General features: G+C 42.2%; 1 long non-coding RNA gene across 1 annotated transcript in view; it reads right to left on the bottom strand.

Moving 5' to 3' along the window:
• Positions 1-24,365, bottom strand: part of LOC133402206 (uncharacterized) — an 80,538-nt gene that overhangs the window by 36,410 nt on the left and 19,763 nt on the right. Inside the window, exon 3 of the long non-coding RNA XR_009768499.1 lies at positions 3,526-3,597. This is a non-coding gene — a long non-coding RNA (uncharacterized LOC133402206). The remainder of the gene's footprint in view (positions 1-3,525; positions 3,598-24,365) is intronic.

Genomic DNA, 24,365 nt, shown 5'->3' with positions numbered 1-24,365 from the left:
GTTCCGTGTCGACAAATCTGGTCGTCCGCGCATTCTCCCGTCGTCTTACGCACATTTCCTCTGACGCGCTCGGGAAGGTGAAACATCATATTGCACGTGAGGTTTTTTACAATACAGGTATGTGCTAGCACACTTTGTAAGACACTTCCAGAAAACTATTTGCTGTGCAGCGGCTGGAATTAAAAGACAAGCCTGTAGTGTTTTTTGAAAATGTTCGGCTCCCACGATGACAACAACCACAGTCATATAGTAATGGTGCAATCGTGACAAATTATATTTAATCATTTGGTTTTAGTTTCTTCTATTCCTGTCGTCCAAATATGTTTACGTGCTGAAGTCTGGTCCATGGTGTGAGTACTGCTTATCTATAGAACGGCGGGGACAATTTTTTTTAATGCTGGACTTCCAAACATTCATGGAGTCATAAGCACGGTATTCTGATGAAATTACTTTTATTGGATTAATTTCCATCATCCATCCATTTTCTACCGCTTATCCGAGGTCGGGTCGCGGGGGCAGTAGCTTTAACAGGGACACAGAGACTTCCCCCCAGCCACTTCATCCAGCTCTTCCGGGGGGATCCCGAGGCGTTCCCATGCCAGCCTAAGGACGTAGTCTCTCCAGCATGTCCTGGGTCGTCCCTGGGGTCTGCTTCCGGTGAGACGTCCCCGGAACACCTCACCGGGGAGGCATTCGGGAGGAATCCGAATCAGATGCCCCAGCCACCTCATCTGGGTCACAACGTCGCGAGTCGAGGTCAGCAGCGCCCCAACCCCACAATACACAGTGAACTCCTCTCATGCCCGAGTTTTTGCTTCAGCGACCACCAGAGCTGCATTCCGCTTGGCCAGCCGGTACCCATGAGTTGCCTCAGGAGTCCCACAGGCCAAAAAGGCCTGATAGGACTCCTTCTTCAGCTTGACGGCATCCCTCACCGTTGGTGTCCACCAACGGGTTCGGGGATTGCCACCACGACAGGCACCGACCACCTTAAGGCCACAGCTACGGTCGGCCGCCTCAGCAATGGAGTAGCGGACCATGGTCCACTCGGACTCGATGTCCCCCGCCTCCTCTGGAAAATGAGCAAAGTTCTGTCGGAGGTGGGAATTGAAACTCCTTCTGACAGGGGATTCTGCCAGACGTTCCCAGCAGACCCTCACAATACGTTTGGGCCTGCCAGGTCGGACCGGCATCTTCCCCCACCATTGAAGCCAACTCATCACCAGGTGGTGATCAGTTGACAGCTCCGCCCCTCTCTTCACCCGAGTGTCCAAGACATGCAGCCGCTAATCCGATGACATGACCACAAAGTCGATCATCAAACTGCGACCTAGGGTGTCCTGGTGCCAAGTGCCCTTATGCTTGAACATGGTGTTCATTATGGACAATCCGTGATGAGCACAGAAGTCCAATAACAGAACACCACTCGGGTTCTCATCAGGGTGGGCCTTCCTCCCAATCACGCCCTTCCAGGTCTCACTGTCATTGCCCACGTGAGCATTGAAGTCCCCCAGCAGAACGATGGAGTCCCCAGCGGGAGCGCTCTCCAGCACCCACTCCAAGGACTCCAAAATGGGTGGGTACTCTGAACTGCAGACAGGACCCGTCCCCCCACCCGAAGGCGGAGGGATGCTACCCTCTCTTCCACCGGGGTGAACCCCAACGTACAGGCGTATTCCCACACCTGCTTGGTGCCTATCACCGTGGGCAACTCCAGAGTGGAAGAGAGTCCGACCCCTCTCGAGAGGACTGGTACCAGAGCCCAAGCTGTGTGTGGAGGCGAGCCCGACTATAACTAGTCGGAACTTCTCGACCTCACACACCAGCTCGGGGTCCTTCCCTGCCAGAGAGGTGACATTCCACGTCCCTAGAGCCATCTTCTGTAGGATCGGATCGGCAAGGTCCCTGCCTTCGGCCACCGCCCAGCTCACACTGCACCCGACCCCTATGTCCCCTCCCACAGGTGCTGAGCCCATGGGAAGGGAGACCCACGTTACCCTTTAGGGCTGTGCCCAGCCGGGCCCCATGGGTGCAGCCCAGCCACCAGGCACTCGCCTTCGAGCCCCCCCTCCAGGCCTGGCTCTAGAGGGGGGCCCTGGTGACCCGCGTCCGGGCAAGGGAAACCTAGATCCATTAATAGCTTTCATCATAGGGGTCTTTTAGCCATGTTTTGTCTGGTTCCTCATCTAGGACCTGTTTGCCATGGGTGACCCTGCCAGGGGCATAAAGCCCCAGACAACTTAGCTCCTAGGATCATTGGGACACACAAACCCCTCCACCACGATAAGGTGACAACTTCCAGGAGCGGCATTTCCAACATAATTTAAAAAATATTCTCTTTAAAAAAAAAAAAAAAACAGACCATAATTCAGAATGGGAGAATGTATCCCTTAGTGAATTAAATATAATAACTGAACATAAGGCACCAACTGATGCACTTAAATGTTCTTCAGGGCAAGAATGGGGAGAGCAGTGCACATTTGTCATACATACAGTACATTTATAAAAACATCCATCATGCACTCATCACAGTACATCAAATATCCAAAAATGCAACTTTCGTGGTCTTGGCTTGCTTATTTGGAGAGGTTCTATTTTTCCATCCAGCTGAAATCAAACCAAGATAATGTTCACACTTAGCAACACACAAAATAAAACACACACACACACACACACACCAGCATCCTTGCTGTTTCTCGAATAGCCTGCCAATAGCAAAGTCCTGGACTGCCAAGTCTTTGCACTGCTGGAGGTTAAGGGTTCAGCTCCTGTCAAGCATGCATTTTACCAATCACACACACAGAAACTCACACACAAACAGCATACACTAAGTGCCCAATCCAAAAAGGGTGAGGACCTCTTTCATATAATTAAACCACAGAAACAAATTGTGGCCATCTACTAAAATCGGACCAGTAGATTTTCATCTTTTCCTCCTCCCTTCACTCATTTACTTGCCACTGATATTTCCATTGCACCTTCAATTCTACCGGAATTATGTAGTTATTTTGGAAAAGGTTTTACCTAGTCTCTCACCTCTCTATGGGAACATGGTGGTAGCAGAGATAATTAGATAGAGACAGGGCAAGGCAAACAGACTTTGTTTTTCTTTTCTTTTTCTTTTTTACAGAGTCATAGTCCTGAGTCTGCAGCTTGTCAAATGTAAAAAAAAAGAAAAAAAAGAACAGGGAAGATATGCTCCTGGGGGAGTAGTACATTATTGAAAACATGAAAGTCATGTCTTTCATTGTTTTTCCATCCCAGACTCGTTGACCAAGACCAAATCATTTTATTTGGCGGGTGGACAAGTGCCCATAGCAGCAATAATATTACTTCAAATAGGCTGACAGTATTTGATGTCTCCTAAATTTTTATTGCAAATCCACAATTCATGAATGTAGACAATTATTCAAATATATTACCCTAATTACTAGGGAAGTACTGTAGAGAAATGTATGCAAATAGCTTGGCTTTATTGTGAGGGGGAATGAACCATAACTCAGAACACACACGTGTTTTGCTTACCATCTCCAGAGCAGTCAGTGCTCCACAATGTTGACATGCCGATTCAAAGCTTCGAAGCTGCATGTGATCCACCTACGATGAATAGAGAAAGCACAAATGAAATCATAGAACACACTTTGCTTCCCCAGATGACAGATCTTGAATGCTAGGCTGAAGCAGTGAAGAATCCATACTTAAGTAAGAGTACAGTACCGCAAAGTAAGAAATAGTCCATTTAAATTGAATAGACTGCATTCAAGCCATACTTTCTGTAAATTGTTTCTTGGAACACATTTGAGCTGTGATAATTTGACTTGCAATACTTCGATATTCCTTCTATAAAAGTAGCCGAGGATTCAAAGCTGGCAAAGATTTGACCTCCTTGGATTTGGTAATAGAATCATTGGACATAAAATAATCAGACAATTTAAGATGCCCGATGTGACTGACCCTAATCTGGGGAAATAAATGATCCAGATTGTCAGTGGAAATGGTTAGACACAGACAGACAATTTCCCTTGAGGATGCAATACTGACAAGACACGCCAATCGCCCCATTCACACGACACGCATTAGGAATTAGAAGCACACCTATCTCCCCACAGCATGACTACACAACTTTTGTATTCACTTTTTTAATGAATGGTGAAGGGGACAGTGATATAACACCCATAGGAACTTTAAACGTCTACAATGTCTTTTTTTTTCACACCAGCCATAAAGAAAACATCATTTACGCAAGTCCAGCTTCAAACTATCACCTCATCAACCCGAAATGATCCTCGTTAGCGTAACACACAGGAAGTCTGCGAACCTGTTTGGTCACGTGACATTCTGCATATAGCGCATTAAGCAAATACAGTGGAATCTCCAACTCTCAACACAATCTGTACCAGTCACACTGGAACATTCTCTTGACCTAAATGACGAATCATGAGGATGTATTTACTATTAGACGTTTACCACAAACCATGAAGTCAAAACACTTCACCTATGCATTGATGGGTGCTGTGATCATTTGGTATAAAAGGTAACATGAAAAGTGAAATCCATTGACCTCCATGTTTATGTGTAACTTCAGGGCATATTTATTTTCTGTATTTTGATCAAATTCCAAACTGTATGACCTCTGGGGGTTTGAAATTGTGAGGTAGCACCGCAGTGGTAAAAGGAAAGGGAAGACAAAGATGTTAAATAAGCACTCTTGGACATCCCACAACTCCAGGAGCCGGTCCTCCATTTCTGGGGTCTTTGTGTTTCGGGTAGAACATTTTTGTTTTCATTTACGGCCGCTTCCTCGTTCTTGATTCAGGTCGCTTCTCGATTGGCTACATTCCATTTCAAGTTACAATTCACGGAGTTATTTCCCCACACACATGAAGATTTGTGGTTGTAAATCTTGAACCCGTTTCATATTTAAGAATGTCGGCACCGACCTGTTTCGGATCCTATCATCGGTGCAAATTCACTCTTAACACACCTCAGACCACAGGATAGTATAAAATAATCTTAGGAAATGTAAAATAATCTAGTGTTTGTCGTCATTGGTCAGAAAGGGGCAAAATTGAGAACAAAAGTGCCCGATTGTCTTTATGTGTTTAGCTGGCTTTAGTTTTAGCTGAGGTATTCCTCAACATGGAGCCAGATAGTGAGAGAGAGAGCATGAGCAATTGGACTGGGTTGGCACAGGGCAAACAACCATGTCAAATATTTTACCAGCAGAGTTTCTTCCTGCCCATTTCCAATTTCTAAACCCCTTCCAAATGTACTGATTCATCTGTCCATCTTTGCACACCTTTTTCCTTCACTCTCCCCAGTCATATACATTTAACCTTAGTATTGTAAAGTCCTTGCTTTTTCATTTGAAACTACACCAAATCCTCATAGGAGTTTTACTCTCTGACATCCACATCAATGGGCCTTCTGCTTGAAATACGCAATTTCATTTAAAACCTCAGCCTCGATCACCATAATAGTTCATTTTGTTCACAACAATGTGGCAGCTATGTTCACACTGGGCTGACAATGATTAATAATAGACCTTATCATCACGAATCATGAAAATGCTTCACTTTGACCTTTCACTACATTAGAAACGGAGGGTTCATATTCATGATTAAAATGTGCGATTGTTTATTTGCTGTACTTATGGGGCACTGTCAAGAAACAGAACACTAACACACTGCCCTTTCAGCTCGGCCATTTTGTGTGATGTGATATAAACTGTACATTAGACAATAAGACTTTAACACTTGATGATTGTCTTAGAATTGCAGCCAACAAGATTGTAGATCAATGTAGAATTACAATCACCGGGTGGGGACTACAAGAGATGAACAGTAAAAGCACATCTAATAAATTGATTGTAGAATATGTCGAGGCCTGACCCACTTAATTATTAGAACTGTCTCTTTCTGCGCCCGATCTTAGCGCCGCTAAAGCTAACCTTATCTCACAAATGGGCCCCATCCGGACACATAATCACCAGTTATATCAATGACGCCACACTGGACAAATACACAAAATGCTCACATCACATTAATGGAACTGGACTTGATCTTTTTTACTGCAGTCCATTTGCGGTGAAAGACACAACACATTAAAAAGAGTGAGCGAACCTCTGAAATGAAAGGCTCATGTTTGAGCAATCTGTCAAAGCAAGTAAAGGTTCAAAGTAGGGTCAGTCTACCGGGGGGATTTTCTCACTATCGCTTCTCAAATAACATGGAAGCAAAGAGGCAGAGTGGAGCAGGGTGAAGCTAGACTGCAGAGACATACAGACAATGTTGTAATATGCAGAGAGAGATGGGACCAGAGATGAAGAAGGCTCCAAATCTGGCGTTTTGAAAGGTTTGGGGGACAGACAAGAACAGGGTGTGATTATGATTATGATAGAAGTTATGAGCAGCCTTTAGAATGGTTCAAAGATTGCAATCCTCCAAATTGTTGGATATGATCAAGGGTGTGAATAATTGAAAAGAACAAAAGAAACATCCATCCATCCATCCATCCATTTTCTGAGCCGCTTCTCCTCACTTGGGTCGCGGGCGTGCTGGAGCCTATCCCAGCTATCATCGGGCAGGAGGCGGGGTACACCCTGAGCTGGTTGCCAGCCAATCGCAGGGCACATACAAACAAACAACAATTCGCACTTCACATTCACACCTACGGGCAATTTAGAGTCTCCAATTCATGTGTGTTTTGGGGATGTGGGAGGAAACCTGAGTGCCCGGAGAAAACCCACGCAGGCACGGGGAGAACATGCAAACTCCACACAGGCGGGGCCAGGGATTGAACCCGGGTCCTCAGAACTGTGAGGCTGACGCTCTAACCAGTGCCGCACAAAAGAAACAAGACTATTCAAAATTAAACAAACTGGATCAAATTTGGCCAACAATGGTTTGGTTGAAAATGAGCACATTGAGATGGATTGATCTTTTGTCATGGAAATGAACAGCCATTTTTTTCATCTTGATTTAAAAAAAAAAATGTTATGGTGGGTTATGCTATGCATCTCAAACATCTAAAGCCTGAATCACTGTTGTTTGGTTTCGAACTGGTATTTTATAATAAATTTGTACCCAACTTTCCCGTCAGAAGAAAATTGGAAGACCAGGAAACACCTTTTCTCAAATGAAGCTTTTGTGTACTAATAAACGACCCAAGCGCTAGAAGACTCAATTGGAAATGTTGTATCCACTTCAAGGTTGTCCCTTTTTTATATATATATATCACCTTCATCTCTGTTCAGTAATTTAGCAGGTTACACTGTGTCACATAATTTACGTCACTGATGCAGCTATCCTCTTCCAGATAAACCCTGCAGCGGAAACTCGAAACAGATGAGGGTTTACCTTCTCAAACCTTAGCTGATTGTGCTCAGCTGACCATAGATTTCCTTGTGTTACAACTTCAGCGAGACAGAGTGCCAGAGCAGACAGTGCGCCAGAACAGGTGACTGGAAGGTCAGTGGGCCACGATTAACATCAAGGAGATGTCTCGCTGTACAACGCCACCCACATCTTTCTCCAATTTCTTTCTTTTGCATCCTGTTACTCTTTAGCCATGGCGTCATCAGCAGGGCTCGTTTTCCTTCTTTATTAGTTCCCCTCCTCCTGTTTCAAACACACACGGAAGCCAGTCAGTTCAGTCACCGACTGAAAATGACCGCAGGCATTGAGAAGCAAAAGCTTTGTGAGAGTATGTTCGGTATGGGGTTGGGTTGAGGGAGACAGTGACAGACAAATATAGGGGAGAAAATGAGAACCAGAGACAGACAGAGTCGGGGGCCCGCCTCCTTCGCCCAGTAAATACACTGGGATTAAAAAAGTTGAAGCCAAAAAAAAAAACACGAAAAAAACTGCAGAAGCTACAGAAGCCATGCTCTCATCTGTCTGTTCTGTCAACTACAAGGTTGAAGTGAAATGCTGACAACTCCTGTTCAGAAAAGATGGCTCTCCTGGAAGCACTGCCTCAGAGCCAAATAGACATCTGACACTTTTGAAGGATGTATTTCAGAAAATTATTTTATCAATCAGCCACACCATTATGGGTAGGCATATGATATGGATGGTTACTTTGGACTAGAACGCTGGCAGAGACAGAAACTCTACACAAGTGTGCAAATCATTACGAAAAGGTTTGTTGACTCCACTTCTGACTGTCAGAGATTTTAAAATATAGAGTGCTTTGACCACATTTTCCATGATTTTTAAAGAAGTGTGCCAACCCAACAGGCACCGCTTACAGATTGCTTGGCAACCACCACTTGTTTAGTTACTGTTCAAGGATTTTTCTGAGGGAAATAATTCCATTTGAAATATTTATTTGCAAGAATATGACTTGCACTGTTGTCTGCTATGTTATTACCAGACTTTGATTCATGCAGTAGCCATATAATGCAAGCTGGGGCTTTTTAATTCCCATGTATAGCGAGAAATTATTGTAGCACAAGGAATTGGCTCAGGTCAAATGGCCAACAAAGCATGTGTAATTAAATTTTGTGCACAGGAAAGGTCAGTGGTTTGAAACATGCCAGTGCAAGTAAATTTACGGCTGGGAAAAGCGAGATGCAACGATTTCCTATTTCTGCTCTAAGTCCAGATGTATGACCAAGAACACCTGAATTTGAATGTTCCCCAGATCAGATGTTCTTATAATTAATATCAGAATCCGCTTCTTTTTCATGTGACTTTAGCATGTGTCAATTGTTCCCTTTCTTTCAAATTTGGCACAGAGGACACAAGACGGCTGACAAGTTACAGTGAAGTACTTCCTGGTCCTTCATTGGCCCCAATTAAGTTGTTTGTAGCATGGGGTGAACTCAGATGGACTGAAGTTTGGCGGTCTCTACCTTGCTACAGAAATGCTTGGAGGACAATGGTGACAAAGAACATACGATTTAGTCAGGATACTTTTTGTCATTGGGTGAAGGTAAATCATTGTCATCCTAAAAAGATATTAAAAGATATAATCCAGAAACATAGGAAGTAAAATGCCCTACATTTTTGAATTATTTGGACAAGAGCAATGGAATTCCAATTAAAGTCAAATGGCTTACTCTGGATATATAAAGTCTACACCCCCCTGTTCAAATGCAAGCTTTTTGTTGTGATGCTAAAAAAAAAAAAAAAAAAGACAAATGATTTTCAGACCTTTTCTATCATTAATTGGAACTATAACCTGTACACCCCGATTGAAAATTGGGATGTGGCTGTGTTCAGAATTAACCAATCACATTCAAACATGTTAAATGTGACGAAGCACAAACCTGCCACCAATAAAACTGCATCTGATGAACGACCAAATGAAGTGCAACTGTTCTATGCTTTTCCTGACATTTTGGTAGTCCCATCTTGCAAAAGTGGTGGTCTGCAGAGAGCCTCCACAACATCAGAGGAATTCATTGTTCACAGGTATCAGGCAAAAAAAATGGTACAGAAGAATTAGTAAGGCATTAAATCAACTATGGAACACAGTGAATGGAAAACTGCAAGTCCCTCCAAAATTGAAGACCAAACAAGAACTGCTCAGGGAGGCTGCCAAGAGGCTGACAAAAACATTGAAGGAGCTGCAGGAATTTGTGGCTAGTACTGGCTGTTTAGTGGAACAAACTCCTGTGGTCTTCCTATCTCTTTGCTATCAGGTCGCCTGGCAAGACAGAAGGCTTATCCCCTAAAGAAAAACATCCAAGCCAGGCTACATTTTGCAAAAAACACACTTGAGATCTCCCAAACACATGTGGCCAACTCTGCTATGGTCACTGAAACTACAGTAAAGTTAGTTAAACCCATGTTTGGCACAAACACAACACTGCTCAACACAAAACAAAGCCAGACCTTGCGTGAAGAATGGTGGAGACAGCATCATGCTTTGGGGCTGTTTTTATTCAAGTGAAACTAAGCTCTTGGTCAAGGTGGAGCAAATTATGAACAGTTCCAAATACCACTTAGTGTGAGCACAAAAGCTTCAGGATTGATCTGAACATGATTTGGGATTAATCGGAGGTAAATGGTCGCAGGAGTGCGCTGACTCCCAATTAACGAGAGTTTGAATGTGATTGGTTAATTCTGACCACAGACAAATCCCCAGTTAAAAGAGGGTGTGCACAGTTTTGCAACCACATTATCTCAATTGTAATTTTTTACTTCACCTCTCGAAAAAAATATATTTTTGAAAGAGTTGTGCTGCTCATTGGTCACATTAAAGGTGGAAAACATTTCAAAACGATTTATCTTGGTCACATTTTTCAATATGACAAAAACTTGACATTTGAAAAGGGGTGTGTCGACTATTTGTGCCCACTGTACTTGTGAAGCTCGAGAAGATCAATGTAACCCAACTCTCAACTGTAATTCGTTGTGTTTTTAAATGTCACTTTGACTTCTCTCCTCGTTCCATTGATGGATGCCAGTGGAATACATTGTTGCGATCTACCATCATGAATTCTTTTTAATATATCTTTTCTGACATTTCTAAACAAGAACAACTTATTCCACCTTTCTAGACCACCAAAACAGACTCTCCTGCTGCAATAGTGCTGCTCCACCTCTGCACAGTTGATACAGAGTGGTGCACGATAGCCTTTCTGAAAGAACCAAATCTATTACTGACTGTGGAATGAAAGCGTCACAGCTGTACCAGATGGCTGAACCGACAACATGCTGGCCTGAGTGTGTTGCTTAGTATAGCAGCAAGAGGGAGCAGCAGTACAGAGCACACAAGCTACATTTTTGATTGCAATGATGTCATTCTTCCAGTCAGTGGGGAAAAAAAAAAAAAACATAAATAAATAAAACTAACAAAAACGGGTGTTGGAGCAAATAGTGACTGAAAGTGAGTCCTGCTCATGTTATGGATGTTCTACGTTTCCTTGATTCCAATTAGAATAAAGATGTAGAAACTGCCAAATCTGCTAATTTTGGGTTTATTTGCCATTAAAAAATGATTAATTCTTACTTGATGAAATATATATTTAGTTCTGAAAATGTATTGTTTAATTTGTTGTAGTTTGTCACCTGAAAATGAAAAAGTCTTCGAGTCTCACAGAGGCCAATTCATTTGACACATTTGAACATATGACTCAAAATCTTACATATATATATAAAACCCTCCTGTGTTTTCTTCCTGGTAAAACACAAATGCACCACTCTGTGCGCACAAACCCAGACACTGACATCGGGAAAAGAACAGAAAGTGAGCAAGGATGTCTCTGATGAGATTTGAAAACTGTTATTTTCACTGGGATTTGTTGTGTGATGTTTCCCCAACAGGCTGCTGAGTGCTGCAGAAAGAGGATAGTCACGCTAGAGCTGCTTTGTATGAATAACATTTCACGTGCAATAATCTGTGGTTTTCTTGTCACAAAAACTGCACACAAGCACAGATGGGGAATGGCTTCAATCTTTGCCGCGATCACACAGCTGTCTGTTCCTCTCTCCCATACATATACAGTATACTATAATACGTACGTGCCAGTTTTGAAGTTAGGTATTGACGACTAAGCGACAGATTTAGACAAGGGAGCAAATTAAACAACATACATCACAGAAGGTTCCTAGAAAATTATATAATGCTATGAATAAACCATCTTTGACTCATAGCAGCAGCCTAAATTACTGACTGTGGAGCCCGATATTTTTGGATACAGTAGGAACGGCAACATTTGAAACTCGGTTTGTAATATTGTCAGATTTCCTTCACAAAAATAAACTTTTTTCTCATTGGGTGATCGTTAACATCAGTGAATCCTAATTGTCAAGTAAATAATGGGAAAGAAATATATAAATAGATCACCCATAAAAATATGACAATGTGTCAAAGGTGTGTTGCCAACCCATCTGAATGACTCACATCACTTTTGAACAGTAACTTACTGGTTAATCAGGTAGGCTTTGACAATGTGTGATAGCCTTTGGGAGCAGTGGTTGTGTCACAACACGTGTGCGTCTATATTTGTTCGTGTGCGGAAGTGATTTGCCAGTGTTAACTCCAATTAACAGTCAAAGCTAGAAAAAGGTCATTACAAAGCTGCGTAGGAGATGTAAATTCACGGCAAATTCAGTGACTCAAAATGATACACGAACACACACCCTCGACTGATGAAAATGTCGACATTGTGACAATTTTATATTTGCTTGGATTATAAACTGGAAAGTCTTCAAAGACAAATGGTGATGGATGTAGTCAATGTCATTGGCGATAGAAAAACCTTCATGATGACTAACCAGATTAACCAAGAAAATACAGCTACAATTTTGTAAATAACAAATAAAATCAGAATCAGAATCAGAATCAGAATCATCTTTATTTGCCAAGTATGTCCAAAACATACATGTCTAAAGAGCATTATAAAGCCCTATGATTACACTTATTACAGTATTATAGGCTGTATAATCACAATAATAAGCACTCTTGATTTCTTCTAAGACTTGCTATATTAAGGATAGAACAAGTGTCATTATAATGAATTTATAATTATGGGACAAAGTTATTGGAACACCGACCCTTACAGGAAAATATTGAGTTGGTCCTCCAGTATGACAGCGTCTGCTTTTCTGGGAAGATTTTCTACAAGATGTTAGAATTTGTTTTTTGTTAGAATTTGTGAGCATTTGTGAGGTCAGAGGTCAAGGTGATGTATGGGTCATTCATGTTCTTTCACACTAGACTCATCCAACTATGCCTTTAAGCTTGGAATTTAAAAAAAAAAAGACCATTTCCAAATTTTTCCCACGAAGTTAGAAGCCTAAAATTGTCGACATTCTCAAGAATTAAGGTTAATGCGGAACAAAGGATGCAACCAATCCTCTGATTACCTGATTAAGAGGCATTTTCCAAAACATGTACTGTAATTTCTCGTTTATAATGCGCATTTTCTCCCCCAAAAATTGTCAAAAGTCAATAGTGCGCATTATACATAGGTATAGGGGGAAATGGGGGGGGGAACGTTCACATTTTATAAATGTATGCCGCCATCTAGAGGATATGAAAAAGCTGTACCATTTCATTCCAATGCCACCACCACTTAGAGGTTATGAGAAAGGTGTACACTTTCATTCCAATATGACAGGGGTACGTATGACTGCATATATGTACAATTGTGCTTATAAATTTACATACCCTGGCAGAATTTGTGAAATGTTTTGTGAAACTATGACTGATGACTGAACAACAACCATCATTCATTTTTTTATGGTTATGTTTTTTTAATTATAATGCTTTTCTTAAATGCTTGAATCCCATTAAAATAAAATTAAGTGTCTTGCCTGGCCCTTCATGTTTCCTTTAAAGAATTTTACCCATCTTACAAATTCTGCCTGGGTAATCAAACATATGAGCGCAACTGTGTGTTTTCTCATTTACTAAATAAAAGTAGGGCCATGAATTTCAAAATAAGTGCAAGTAAATAAAAAAATATTCCTTGTTCAAATAAAGTGATTAACTTCAGAATACTTCTTTGAAAACACTAACAAAATACAGATAATAATTCATGTTTTTGTTCATATGGGTGGAAGCAAAATCATGCATTGTAAAAATACATTATACATAGTTAGAAGGGTTTTCTAGAATTTTGAGGTCAAGTTTGGGGTGCGTATTATACATGGGTCCGCATTATACACGAGAAGTTACGGTATTTGCATTGCCTCATCATTGAGTTACATGCAATAAAAAATATAAGCATCAAATATGTTAAGACATACTGTAACTATAATTACTAACATGGAAGTCTGACAAAATTCAGTGCTCATTTACTTTCTAACCAAGTAGACTTATATGATGTGTTTGGTGATACAGATCACCAAAACATCAGCTGAGACATGTCACGACGACCGCTCCCCCAAGCCCCGCCACCCACCTCTCACACACAAACACACGCAACCACACAAACACACACAACAACTCCTACTCCCATTGGCTTCTACACCTTGTCAAAAAGGTACTTGTTGAACAAGTTGTTCAACGTCAACGTCGTATCGGGTCATCCAGATGTGCGAAGAGACAGTTTTGGGACTGGAAAAGGAGGCAGAGAAACCAGGTCAACTGGTGCCCCACGTGTGTCTGCAGGCGTCTACGGATTAAAAAACAAAAGGCCAACTGAACATTTGCACACGTCCAGACTTGTCTGAAATGATGCAGAAATTTTATTTGTGTCTTATCCTTAAGGCACCTGTATAAATGGACATTATAAGATAATCACTTTAACATCCAAAGTCCTTAAACATTTAAAGCAGCATACTTGTGAGCATTGAAGCCGTGTCTCTCAGAATGTTTCTCATAAATCACATTAAAGTCTACACATATGGAGCCTTTTAATTCGAACAGGTGGTGGGGCAGTCAACACTGACAAGTGTGATACCAGCACATGGACACACAGTCTTGTTTAGCGCTGCTCTTGTTTCATTTATGGCAATAAATCAACTATTAAATCAGATGTTCAACCTCATGTTGCTGCATGGAAGTAATGAAGGAAAATGAAAAAGCAGCTGCCTCATCATTTAGAGTTCTGTCATCACAAATGATGAAACAACATTTAAGGCAAGGTGCCAGATGATGTTAGCATAACAGACAGAAGTTCCTCACAGAAGCCCCCCCCCCTCGTAGCTATTTAAGCTTCTAAGCTTCCCCACTTCCATTCAACCAGAATAATATTTGTGTCATAGGTCACTGGTACTGGATGCGAGGCCCTGGTTCAGAGTTTTAGTTCTAGTTCAACCCGAGCGGATTAATGATCAGGTATCTCAAGTTCTTCCACATGAAACTCATCCAAGATTACCTATAAGGACTTAGATTTGTGCACCTCCTTCTCAAAACTGTTCCTACGAGATCCCCAAATGTTTTAGTTAAATTAAGAATTTTAAGACTCAACTGCTCAGTCGCAGCTTAACTTTAGCTGATGTGGCTGTAAAATCTCCATATGGGACACAATGCGATAAAGACTGCAAATGATGTCTGTTTCACGTCCAGGAGTTTTGTTTTTGTTTTTTTTTGGCTGCTGTTTTCTTCCCAGTCGAATATGTTGAAACAGTCTGACGCTCCAAAGCCGAACGATTTCCAAATAAGTCACCAGGCTGAATGAGTGGTATCACTCAGTGCAAAAGGGGACGTCATATTCCTTACTATGAAACAACAGGAACCTGTTATTTCTCACAGCTGACCTAGCCCAATCCCGAATTAACTGAAAGACTTTTTAAATGTTAAATATATACAAAATTGCACTGCAGGTAGACAGCACAACCTCTTTTTCATGCCTGCATGGTATATGAAGGGACTTCTCATTATTTTATCTTGTATCACATCCAACTATTTCTTTGTCTCTTACTTTCTTCCTTTCGGTCTCCTTTTCATTTGAATATCTTTAAAATCAATACAAATCATAGTTAATGCATAAAAATGAATAGATATACATGTGCAAAATTTTAAAATAACAAGCTTGCCATGAATGAATATTTCAACATAGTTATTTGCTTGTTATTTATGCCACTCTGAGGGTGCCGCCGCCGCAGGAATGACAACCCTTGTCGGGATTCTGTCGCATCAAGCCAGCAGATTTGAATGCTAAACCCATTAGCCGAGCATCACTCACAGTCAGAGCTGGCGATGATAAATAACCCGACCAGAGGAATCTGATTAGGCGAGATGGAGGCAACAGATCTGAGGGAATGAGTAACAGCAATGTTGCTGTTATCAGGACTCAGTCAGATTGGAAATCGCATAGCGAGACAACATGAATCTGCAATGAGTTGTGGCGGCTTGTTTCCCAAAACGTGATTTGGGTCCCAAAATTGGATATGAGGTTTCTCACTGGTGGGTTGCAATTAAATGAAAGCGGAATTTTTGCACACATGTATGTTTAACACCACTGATGTGCACAACACGCAGCCTGTTTGAAGGTGGATTCCAAGTGGAAGAATATGGCAACTTTTTGGAATGTTGCCTGAAAGACATCTTTAAATGAAATACACTGCTCAGTCCAATACAAGGTCACCTGAATGTAAATTTGAAATGAAATGTTATTCATAACTGAATCTGGATTGTCTAAAAAGCCTTCTGTCTTTTCCGCTGACTCTCTTTTTAACGTTTGTAAAGGATGAATTGTTGTTAGGGTGGAACCTACTTCGCTCTTTGTGGTTTCCTCTGTGGTATTTACTCTTGCTGACCACTGCCTTACGTGTTTTAACTCCCCATATTTCCCAATTGCCACCAGGGGGTACAGGTTACCAAAAAAAAAAACCTGCCTTTGAGGTTATGTTACATTTCCTCCTAATATATTTTCAAGTGCAAGTTCAGGCGTGGTAAACCCAAAGAAGGACTGAATACACAAGCATTCTTTTCACTCCAGGTCAAACCAAAGACATTCACTTTGACATTTTTTTTTTCATATCTTGTGAGTAATTTGAGGAGGAATTCATGCAAGAAAAAAAACAACGGAACCAAAACCAGCCAAAAATGTCTTAAACCAACAAAGTGAATGACATGTCACAATGAGCGCAGTCAGTTTAGCTGTTCAGTTTTTTTAGCCATCATTTCATAGGTTTAAGAAGCATTTTAATCATCATCATACGGTGTAAAAGGGCCTTTACTGCTGTAAATAATACAACATAATAAGAACATGTGTTCAACCCAATACATAATCATTAAAAATAATAATAATAATAAATTGTGTACTCAATGTTTTTTTCTGATGAATGAAGGACACGGTTCTAAACATGCATGGAGAAGATTACTTAAGGCAAGTCATCTCACATAAAAGCTAAACTGGGTGCCAGTGGTTGCCATAGTAATAAGGTGGGGGGTGGGTTTTCACATTTTGCTTGGCTTGACACCTGGGGTCTGCGCGCCCCCCTCCGTTGTCACGCCGCAGAGGGGTGGAGATCACCCCCTCCCATTTAGGCCCCGCCTTGCTCTCCCCCCTCTTGGCGCTCTCGCCCGTCCTTGCTCACGACGGGCTCGCTTTGGCGGGCTGTGACCGGTTTTGGGTGGTTGCTGGCTCCTGCGTTGGGCCCTGTTGGTGGGTGGGGTCCCCATGCTCTCCAGGTATGGTGGCAGCGGCGGGCTCGCTGGGTAAGGGGAGGGGTGGTTGGGGGATGGGTGGTTAGCCGTGGTCCGGTACCCGTGCCCGTCCCTTTGGGACGGGTCGGGGCGCTTCGGTCAGGCTTGAGACCTCCCTGGGGGGTCGGTGGCGTCCCCTTGGATGGATCCTCTGCTGGACGGGCTCACTGACTCGCTAGACCCTTCCTCAATGTGCCGGCTCAGCAACTCCTTACACCACTTGACTAACCTGCATGTGATATGGTGTTCATTCACTCATAAGTTTGAAAGAAATGCTATAGGCTTTAATTACTTGTGCTGGGATCACTAACAACAACACGGGTTATACTAACATATCAACTCACAGGTTCTTACAGGTGTTGAGACACTAAAAAACAATCCCACCGCACCACTCGTCAATAGCACTGCCTTGCTCATTTTTCCACATGGTGTCCTTCTTTTGTCTGTCCTCTCTTGTTCTCTTGCTTAGTTATTGCATGTCTTCACTGGGTGCCCCCCGCAACCTACAAATGACTGTTGCAATGTTACTTCTGTTCAAATATCTAGACTGTCTCACTATTGTTCTGCTGTGGTTTTCACCCATAGTCCCCTTGTCTACTCTATCTCTCTGTCTGTCCCCTAAAACCCTTTTCTGTCCTGCTGCATTTTCAATAAACATCAGAATAATATTTCTTTTTTTTTTTTTTAATAAGCCGCAGGAGTATTTCAAACTCCCCTGTTGCACAGCAAAACTGTTCCAGCACAATGGCAAGCCCATTCTGCAAGGCCATGCAGCTGAACAGGACAGGTTTATTTAAAAATAAAAATTAAAAAAAGCTAAACTGGGGTGGCAGTAACTCAGACAATAATGATATGGGCTTTGCGACCAGAGAGTCTCTCTCTCTCTCTATATATATATATATATATATATATATATGCGTCGATGTGGGAGTGAGACGGGACTGCGCAGGCGTCGTCCGGCGGGACTGTAAAGGAGGAAAGAGTGCACGCCGGTGCGAGTGTGTATAGTAGCAAGTGTAGTGACGATGACCGGGGAAGAGTAGCGATTAGCGGAGGACCCGTTGATGTCGAATGTGCAAAGGCGCTAATAAAGCCATTAAAGCAGCAAATCGGTGCTCCGTGCCTTTATTGTTGCCGCCACGAGAGAAGGGAGTTAACCCCTGCGTCTCCTGACCACGGTCAGGCGACCGTAGCAGGAAAGGTTAACACTTCGTATAAAGAAACTAAAATACATTAAAATAAAAAAATAAGATACTGTACTTACCATTACTGCTGACAGTGTGAAAAAAGGAGGGCGGAAAAGGCAAAGATACTCCCCGTGCACAAACACAGACAAGCACTATGCACTAGCTAAGCAGAAACACTAAGGTGCTGGGACAAAATGGCGGATGAGGCATGGGCGTTGTAAAGTCGAAACGTCGTAACTAAACGACTTCCTATATATATATATATATAGAGAGAGAGAGAGAGAGAGAGAGAGAGAGAGAGAGAGAGAGAGAGAGAGAGAGAGAGAGAGAGGCAAGGCCACATTCCCAATTTTTTATTGTGGCGAGTAGTGTCGTAAGTAGAGGTTGAACTGACAAGTAGACTAGCTGACAATGAGGGTTATCACTTTAGGGCAATTTAATCACCATTGCTGTATTTGAGCAACAAAACGGACGACTCGCTGAAATCAATAGCTCGTGGGTTTACGAAGCAAACCAGCATTTGTGGTTCTATGTAACGTAACTGAATTTTTCCTCTCACTGGTAACCTGGCGGCACGGTGGGGGCTGGTTAGAGCGTCTGCCTCACAGTTCTGAGGTCCGGGGGTTTCAATCCCCGGCCCCGCCTGTGTGGAGTTTGCATGTTCTCCCCGTGCCTGCGTGGGTTTTCTCCGGGCACTCCGGTTTCCTCCCACATCCCAAAAACATGCATGGTAGGTTACTTAACAACTCTAAATTGCCCATAGGTGTGAATGTGAGTGCGAATGATTGTTTGTTTGTATGTGCCCTGCGATTGGCTGGCAACCAGTTGAGGGTGTACCCCGCCTCCTGCCCGATGATAGCTCCACCACCCCCGCGACCCTAGTGAGGAGAAGCGGCTCAGAAAATGGATGGATGGATGGTAACTTTCTGTGGTGGCATCTAGGGCTTGGAATGATCAGTCAACTTTACTAGTCCACATCAATGTTTAAAGCTTGAAGTCGACTAATTGCTAATCCTGTGTTGCTGGCATCCTGTCTTCCAGTCGGCCAATTTCAGCGGCTCTGCTGCCATACCAGACTACAACGCTCGGTGGAGCAGCAAAATGCCCGGCCAACAAGGTGGCACAGTCTTTATACGTCAGCGCGGGTCCGAGAGGACGAAAATAAGCTTGTTGTGGATGAGAATAGCAGTTAGCATCACTAGTTTCAGTTATTCTAATTGCCGCTAGTTTCTAATATTCATACCAGGTGCACCACGGGACTGGCGGTTAGGAACGAGGAAAGAAATGAAGCTCCATCCTCATCGCCAAAATGTCGTGTCCAATAATGCACGGACAAAAACTGTGTGGTTATGAAAACTTCATATCTGTTACATTCACGTGGGCATTCGACTTACAGTGCTTCACTGTTATTTTCTTTATGGGCCACATTCAAATACTGTTACACTATTAAAAAGAAAAAAAAAACCTCAAACTTATTCTGGACAATAAATTCAAACCTTGCCAGCAAGGTCAAATCTAAACATTTGACTTCTTCATATTCCATGAGGTCAACTTGATTTTAGTTACATGCTCTCCAGCTATGTCGTGATTACACCCATGACTAAGGTGACTGTCTGCAGATGAGTATGTTGTAATTGTTACACTTCCCTAATTGTATTTCAGGTAATAATGGGTGTAATGAATGGCCAGTGGCTCCAAATGTTAATTATCCACTGATATGTGAATATTACCATAACGTAAACATTGCATCTTTTCAATAAATAAATAAATGCCAGGGCATGGGTAGAAGCAACTGAGGATTCGAGCACATATCACACTTGACAGCAAATCATCATTAGAAAGTGTTTCTCCCACAGCCAAGGACACGCAAACACAGCACAACATTTAACGACGAGTCCTGGTTAATTATTAAGAGCAAATTCAATTTTAGCAACACTAGTTCAGTGACAAGCATGTCTATACCTCCTGCATGGAGACACTAACACATCTTATAAGCCTTCCCTGTGAAAAAAACAAACACACGTGCGCCATCGATTGACCTTTCCCACCGAGTGTTATTAATAATTGCAGGTCGCATTAGGAAAGGTTAACGAGCAGTAGTATCACAAATGCTCACGTGGAATACAAACAGGAGTGGTAAAGAGAGGGTCACGTGACATGTTTTATTTTTATTTTTATCTATTGTTATCAATATTTTACTCATATCCTAACAAATATTAGCTATTAGCTAACAAAACAAAATGATCACATGAATAAACCCCCAGCAAAAAGCAGGCTCAGCAAGTGAAATGCCATCATCTTTTTTTTCACAGCAAGCAAACAAGTTATTAAAAAATGCCACATTAGACACACATGTACAGTTTAAAGTGGGCTTACGTTTGATCACCATAGTCAGAGAACTATTCATTTCCAAGCAATAGTACAGTGCGTTTATCAAAATGCTTGTGGTTTGGTGTACAACTGCATCGCATCATTCTAATACCATCATTGGCTTTACTTTAATAAGCACCTGCACTAGTATTATTTTTACATACCTAAAGTGCATGTTTATTTTACATTCAGCTTTCTTTAAATTGACAGACAAAATACTTCCAAAGATTTCTGAGTTCATTTTGACATCATGTGGAATTATAAATTATTATTGAGCCTGTCACCGAAGAAGACATTCGCACAAGTTTTATAAAGGTAGTCGTGTTTGGCTTAGAATGGGAATGAAATAATGATTTTAGGTCAACTCACCCTATACTAAATGTTTTAATTGTATGGTTTTTAAGTCCATATCTGGTAGAATACTTTTTAAGTAGGCCTTTAACATATTCATACAGTAATTAATCCACATAAACATTTCACTTAGTTACCTGTCTGGCTGGCTCAGTGGTTGCGTGCGTAATTAACTATTACCACAGCATGGACCTTCTGGAACATTACAGTACAGAGCGAGTCTTTCCTAAAATATTCAAATCAATTACCTAATTGCACACCCTCCTGAATGTTGTAAGGATTATCCAGGCATTGAGTTAACATTTTGCAAAATTAGCGAAAGATCAATGAATCTGTCTTCTATATTGTTTATCATAAGGTTTCAATGCAGGTCTCAAATTTTTGGCATTGTATAAAACTGCTTAAAAAGTAAGTATAATAATTGGTCGGCATGAATTGGAATCTCTTTGTGTCTCTCTCCCACACACACACAGACACACAGTATGTGGGTCAGTTTTACGACGGTGTCAGTGTCTGTACTCAGCAGCAACATATTTGCATCAGTCATCCTAACTAGACCGTGAAGAGAGACGGATTTCCCTGCTCAGCTGTGCTAGTGAGTCAGAGAAAAGTACCCTCATAAAAGCTTGCTGGACTGAAGCGAGGCATGAGGATAACTCGGATCGAAGTAATGAGCTAAACCTCAGGCCGTTAGCTTTTGGCAATGCAGAGTTATTGTAAGTGGAAAGCAATGTGTCACGGGGCACTTGGACGATCAAGCATATAAGTCATAAAAATGTTAATAAAATATTATTCACAAGAACAATCTGGTGGACTAATTAAACCTGCATTTCCTCAGATTCTGTATACAAAGTAAAGCTTAGTAATTAAAAGGAAAATGAACTAATTTGGTTAGGCTTACTATTGGGCTCACAATTAGGAAATTTGCATTAATCACTTCAACACATTGTATACCTTAATTACCTCCTTATTTAAATACTTGATCTAAATCGCAACGGATTATCGTGTTTCATGGGATATAGTATTTTCATAGCAACGTGTCTCCCAAATGCAAGCTCAGAGGCATGGACAAGCATAGCCTAGTAGTTTGTAAAGCTTTTACAAAGCCACAAGAATTGTTTTTCATATTAAAACAATCCTGCTGTAGAGTACTAGCAAAAAAAATAAATAAAAAGAAATAAATAAATATCAGAATCAGAATTATCTTTATTTGCCAAATATGTCAAAAACACACAAGGAATTTGTCTCCAGTAGTTGAAGGCGCTCTAGTACGACAACCGTCAGTCAACTGACAGAGAATAATTTTGAGACATAAAAAACACAGTCACTGAGCAATACAAGGTTACCAGTAAGGTGGTAATTGATATAATCTGGGACAATGTTAATTGTGCAAATGGTGCAGATGCTTCTCAAGCACATGAGTGGCCAGTATAGGTCAACAACAGATATGCAAATAGTGCAGAGTGGCAAGACTACTACAGAGAGTGCACGAGTAATGTATAATTGGCCCGACAGAAATGTGACAACAATTTCAAGAAAAAAAATGTAATTGTAAGTTAACTGTTTAAGAAGTTAACAGCAAGAGGGAAGAAGCTGTTGGAATGTCTGCTGGTTTTAGTTTGCATTGATCGATAGTGCTTACCGGAGGGAAGGAGCTGGAAGAGGTGGTGACCAGGATGTGAAGGGTCCAAGAGGATTTTGCACGCTCTTGTCTTAGTTCTGGCAGCGTGCAAGTCCTCAAGGGTCGGTAGGGGGGTACTGACAATCTTTTCAGCAGTTTTGATTGTCCGTTGCTGTCGGAGTTTGTCCTTTTTTGTCCCAGCACCAAACCAGACTGTGATGGAAGAACACAGGACTGATTCGATGACCGCTGTGTAGATCTGCCTCAAAACCTCCTGTGGCAGGCCATGCCTCCTCAGTAGCCGCAGGAAGTACATCCTCTGCTGGGCCTTTTTGAGGATGGAGTTGATGTTGATCGCCCACTTCAGGTCCTGCGAGACTGTAATTCCCAGGAACTTAAAGGTCTCGACGGTTGACAAAAGGCAGCGTGATGGGCAGCAGTGGCGAAGGATGCCTCCTGAAGTCCACGATCATCTCTACAGTCTTGAGCGTGTTCAGCTCCAGGTTGTGTCAGCCGCACCACAGCTCCAGCCGCTCCACTTCCTCTCAATATGCAGACTCATCACAGTCTTTGATGAGGCCGATGACTGCGGTGTCGTCTGCAAACTTCAGGAGTTTGACAGCCAGGTGTGTTGAGGTGCAGTCGTTTGTGTACAGAGAGAAGAGCAGCGGAGCGAAGACACAACTTTGGGGTGCCCCGGTGCTGATGCTGCATGCGGATGAGGTGGCCTAACCCAGCCTCACCTGCTGTGTCCTGCTCGTCAGGAAGCTGTAAATCCACCAGCAGATGGTAGGTGAGACGCTGAGCTGGAAAAGCCTGGAGGAGATGAGTTTGGGGATGATGGTGTTGAATGCAGAAGTCCAGGAACAGGATCCTCGCGTAGGTCCCCGCGCTGTCGAGGTGTTCTAGGATGAAGTCCAGTCCCGTGTTGACTGTGTCATCCGCAGACCTGTTTACTCTGTAGGCAAACTGCAGGGGGTCCAGCAGGGGACCTGTGACCCTCTTGAGGTGGTCCAACACGAGGCGTTCAAAGGACTTCATGACCACAAATGTCAGGGTTGACAAGCCTGTAGTCATTCTGACCCGAGATTGCAGGTTTCTTGGGAACTGGGATGATGGTGGAGCGTTTGAAACAGGATGGTACTACGCAGGCTTCCAGAGATCTATTGAACATTTGTGTGTGAAGTTGCTTAAGTTTGGCAGTGAACCACGGCTTGTTGTTATTGAACATGCGAAATGACTTTGTCGGCGTGAGCTGTTTCCTTGTCAAATATGTATTGCTGTTGTCAGTTCCACACCTTGCATAATGTTGCAATCCTATTCTCTTAAAGAGAACATGTTATGAAAAGTGCTTTCAAAAAAAACAAGTACACAAACAAGTACAGTGCAGCTTTTGTGAGCTGCCTATTTTTTTGAAAATGGTGGTGGTGGGGTAAGTGTGGTAAATGTTTCAAATCATTACCCTCCCATTGAAATTCTGTTCCTCTTCGTTATGATGCTTTTGACTTTTAACATACTTAAGTACCTGCAGTATGTAACACTATATGTGTGTTAAAAAATTATATCGAAAAAAAGTCATTTTCACCCAAGCCACGAAAGAAGATGACACAATGCTGCTCCTCAGAGGTATGGGGGTGGTCTTAATGGTCCATATTTCACGAACAGGTTGATTTTTTTTTGTTGTTTTTTTTTGCTCAAGAAGAAGAAGAAGAAGAAGAATCACCTTTCATTGTCAAGAACATGCATGCATGCACACGAAATTTGTTCTCTGAATTTAACCC

Source organism: Phycodurus eques, chromosome 4, assembly GCF_024500275.1.
Source record: "Phycodurus eques isolate BA_2022a chromosome 4, UOR_Pequ_1.1, whole genome shotgun sequence".
In the NCBI taxonomy this organism is placed as follows: domain Eukaryota; kingdom Metazoa; phylum Chordata; class Actinopteri; order Syngnathiformes; family Syngnathidae; genus Phycodurus; species Phycodurus eques.
The sequence above is the reverse complement of the archived record's forward strand: the minus strand, read 5'-3'. Positions and strand labels throughout refer to the sequence as shown.